Here is a 5,002-nt window from a genome sequence, read left to right on the forward strand (position 1 = left end):
TTATTATTTGAAAAATATCTCATTATGCGCTAATAATTAACGCATTAAATAGTGGAAATGTTTCAATTTAACAATAGTTGCTGATACTAATCACCTGGCATTTTGCAGTAAATGTCAATCTTTGCTGCGTTACTTACTTGTAGGCATTAAATATTTTTTGAAAATTATTATCAAAACGTTTTATTAAAAATTACGAACTGAAAATTTTCCTCTAACAAAAAGTACCATTTAATTGACACTTGAGTATCAGTAGAGCAATAACAATTAATACGATAGTAATTGATAAATGTATTTGAGTTTGTTTCAGATAAGACACGGCACTCTGAGAGTTCAATGACTTTCATTTGTATTGACACCATTTCTAAATTGTGTCCCTTCATAAAGAGTTGAATCATATCTGCTTCATTCAACTCCTGAAACCTGCAGAAGTTGATGTGAAAAAGTAAAGCCTGCCAGCTTAGCACTTGAATGCGCACATCTTAATAGTTGGAGCACAGCACTGGGTACATGATGCCTTTTTGAACTATTGAACGTTTGATCACGTTGTATTCTGAGAACATTGATGCTGGTCCATCCCTTACGTAGAATTCCTGGACGTCCGTTGCATTCGAGGCGCAGTTGTGGATGTCGGTGCCGTCAGGCCAGACGAAGTTTCGGTAGGGCAGAGAGTCGTTGCAGGAGGCGCTCAGCCAGGCGACGCGCCCCAAAAGCAAATATTGGTTGCCGTTTTCTGATCGATAATAACGTGAAAGTGTGTATTAAAGTTATCAGAACTGATCACTTGCCTGGTAGAGGGAAATACTTCGTTTGTCGGTTGTTAATGATTGTACTAATATTGTGGGCCTTAGGAGATTCTGACATGAATATTCTCGGTTTCAGTTGTCTCATATGCGCAAATTTTAAAATGGCAGGAGCAAGTGTATATAAATTACGAGCCTGAAAATTTCTTCCTCCAAGGCTTGCGTAATGTTCTCGATACTCATAATAATTTTGAAACTATATTTTTGCATTAATATTTATTCAATCAAGTTTGATTGCATTTTCAATATTTGCTACGTCTACCGACGTAGCGGCAGCAAGGCTCAGAAACCAAAACTTATCTGCTGCATTGAAACAAAGTAGTAGTAGTAGTAGTAGTATAATGGTTTGCTGGCGCTTCAGCTATCAAGCTATTTCGCACCGAAGGTCAAAATATAACATCGCCAAAGAGGCGGAAGGTCTCAATTATTCATAATCTCAAGTTAATCATCACCAACAAGGAGCGGAAGGTCTCAATAATTGTCCAGCCCGCTGAAGCTGGCTCGATAGAAGCAGCGTTAGCATCTCAGAGACGAAGTGACAAGGAGGGACAGGTGAAAAGTAACAGAAACGAAGACACTCGAACAAAAGGTCGCTTACACTTCCGCCCGCACGAAAGAGGCAGAGAAGGGAAATGTAAGGAATCTTACCTACATAATAACTTAACCCCACAACTGAGACCTGCAGTCAGACACAGCGAGCTCAGCGGTGGGGCGCTCAGGAACAATCCCCCTAGGAGCGCGCGATCCCATAGGACTTCTGACAAGCACAGACACGCGTCAGAAGTCCCCCCTGAGGGGGCTGCATTGAAACGAAAAGCCCGGGGCCTATAAGCCGGTATAACAGGTTGGATGTTTACAACAATTCTAATATCAAAGCATACATATTCAAAGTTTAACATTTATGTAATTCAGCTTCTCATTTATATATCATTTGATCCACGAACGAAATAAATTTTACTCTTGACGAGTTGCAGTGCTTCGTCTCTGACTTGCTTGGTCTTGATGACGAGAGGCTCGCCGCCTTCTGCCCTGCAGAGACGCCGCTGGTTCGCCAGAGACCCGTCGCTTGTGAAGGCCGTGGTGATGAACACGTTTCTGATGACCGTGTCTGTTATTTATTCAGAAATATTACGAGTATTTAAAACCCAAAATGCTTAGGCTTGCAAATTTTAGTGATTAATTATCACTCTACAACTGAAGAATTTAATTAATAAATTGCAAAAGCTTAGACAAATAAGTAAATTAAATCGTTATTCTACAGATGCATGTGCATCATGTGCGATTATTGGCCGGCTTCCCGGTGGTCTATGTAGGACAAACGCTTACTAGGCAATATCTCTCTCACACTAACGCATCATAAATGGAAACATCTAGTCGTTACCTAAAGTTCAATCTTTAATAATATCATCATTGAAATAACAAGATGATCCAAAAATTGTACCCACCGTACTTGAAGAGACCAATAACGCCGGTTGTGTTCTGTACTTTTGTCTCGCACTGACTGACGTACGTGAGGTTGCACGTAGACGCGGGCTTATCGTACGTCGCTGCCGTGCACTGCGGCTGTACGAGGCACTTGGCGCGGCAAGCGCCTGGAATTAATTTTGTAGTTAATATGCGTTCAAGAAGATACCATGTTAATTTACTTCCTTATAAAATTTATCGCTGGATATATACAAAAACTTTGGGAAATAATCTACGCAAATCAAAAAAGCAGTTGAACATTATCATGCTCAACTAGATATCAAATTTAACATTGAAGGCGAATACTTTGGGTATACCTGAACGGAAGTTGGCTGATTGAAACATGTACTGTGCGTAAAAATTTGTTTATTCGGTTTAAAAAAATGTTAGGTTACATTAACTTTGCATATCTTTGATATTAGCTCAAATGTTATAAAAAGAAAATGATAGTTATAGGAAACAATAATAACTGTATTTCAGACTTTTTAATTTCGAATGCTGCTGTAAAATATCTTCCAACTTACATCCTGTGAAGCTATACGCAAATACAAACGCGGACTGCACTGGATCGTAACCAACGTCAGTGCCACGAACCTATTGCTTCGATCGAACACAAGCTTGACGTTCGCGCGTTAAAACACAAGCCAGACGTTCGCGCGTTCAAACACAAGCTAGACGTTCGCGCGTTCAAACACAAGTCAGACGTTCGCGCGTTCAAACATATGCTAGACATTCGCGCGTTCAAACACAAGCTAGAAGTTCGCGCGTTCAAACACAAGCCAGACGTTCGCGCGTTCAAACATAAGCTAGACATTCGCGCGTTCAAACACAAGCTAGAAGTTCGCGCGTTCAAATACAAGCTAGACGTTCGCGCGTTCAAACACATGCTAGACGTTCGCGCGTTCAAACACAAACTAGACCGAACCACCGCTTTCATGCACTTGTCAGTCAACTGCCAGTAGAAGAGTAAATCCCGTCGCATTAGTCATTTACTATATTTTTTGTCATACTCAATACTCATATATACTCATACATATTCAATGAATATAAATCGACACTAAACACCTAGCCCACCAATTCAACTCACACAAAGTGTCGCCTTTGTACGATACGTTGGGCGCGATGATGTCGATGTCTTTCATCACCACCTTAAAGGCGGGATACTCTCCAGCTGCCACCAGCTGCAGCAGCTGCACGAGCAGCAAGACGGTCCAGTTCATTTGTCCACTCATACCAATCCTGCTGGAGTATATTTTAATGCGCAGATGTGTGCAATATATTCAAAAGTGTAACTACTTACGATTATTAGGGAAATGCTTAATAAGTGTGAAGATTTTCCAAAAATGTTGACCAGTTGAAACTATTGTTGACAAAAAATTAATCGTTCAAATTCCAGAGCAGCGATTCAAATTCGACTATCAAATATAATTTTTAACAATATTAATCTTTTCAATTGCATTATATTTTCATCAATTTAATTTTTACCAATCTTTTCTATCTTTTTGCTGTACTCTTCAATCAAATGCCAGTTTAGCTTAATCGTTCGAATCAAGTTCTTTTGCAAGGTCTAACTTGTGTTATTCCAATTGCCCCCCCCCGTGGTCAAAATATCATAATCAAAGTAACCGACATTTTTTCAAAAGACTTGCACGCGATATGTTTGGTCGAACTAATTACCGATTCTTAACATATTTACTAACGATATTTCGAAAATTTCGTTGAAGTAACCATCAAAGTGTGATCAGAGTGACCAACGAGGTTCAGTCAGAGTCCCTATAAAATATTTATTAGAAATATATTATTTCAAATAAAAATTTAGAACTAAGATTTAAACTATCTGACTCTTTTCATAGTGAATTATTAAGTTGCAAATTCTTTGCAAAAATCATTTGTGTCTTCTGTCAAATTATATCGGACATTAAATTGATTATTAAATATTCGTAATTCACGAAGAGAGTACAAATAATTAGACATCGTTTAATTAAAATAATATTACCAACGATCGCATTAATGACTCACCTGGTGTGCGAAGTGTAGGGCAGATCTTAGTAAACAAATTTGGGAAAATGTTTAAAGGCTTAAAAGCCCTTGTGATCGAGGGCTTCTGGCGAGAGCCTGTCGTGGTCTAAGAACAAAGCGTCTGGCTGCGAGTCTCGCCTCGAGCTCGACCCTGTATCAGGCTTCGAACTTCACGTCATGCCTGTGGAGTAGAGAAGTTTTTCTTACGGTTTAATGTCATTTGTAAATTCAGAGACGAAAACTAACAATCGAGGATAGATAGTTTACACTGTTTAAATTAGCCGTAACGTGAGATCTTTTTCTGGACTACAAACACAAAAAGAATAAGAAATTGTTATTGAGTTTCAATTTATCATACAATTCAGTCCCACAAGGTTTGTAATGTATTGCTCAGCAGTAATTTTCCTAAATATTAAGATTTTTCTAAGGTTATTTATCGAAGTAAAATCCTTATTTTTCTGTATGTAACCCGTGAAAGAAATATAGTTGCGAATAATTAATGTGTATCAAATTCACTAGAGAGCTTGAATTTGTAGGCTCTTAGAGCTGTGATAGGCGTTGCAAATTCTAAACGGTCGAATCGAAACTAAATAATCTCGCTGTACTGAGCTGCACGTAGCATGAACTTTTGATCGCTGAATTTAATTCAACTTACCAGTGCGACCTGCAATATTTAGGGACAGTATAAGGCTCGCTTCAAAGAAAAATGATTCAAGTAG

This window comes from Hyalella azteca, unplaced genomic scaffold (assembly GCF_000764305.2).
Source record: "Hyalella azteca isolate HAZT.00-mixed unplaced genomic scaffold, Hazt_2.0.2 contig13037, whole genome shotgun sequence".
Taxonomy (NCBI): domain Eukaryota; kingdom Metazoa; phylum Arthropoda; class Malacostraca; order Amphipoda; family Hyalellidae; genus Hyalella; species Hyalella azteca.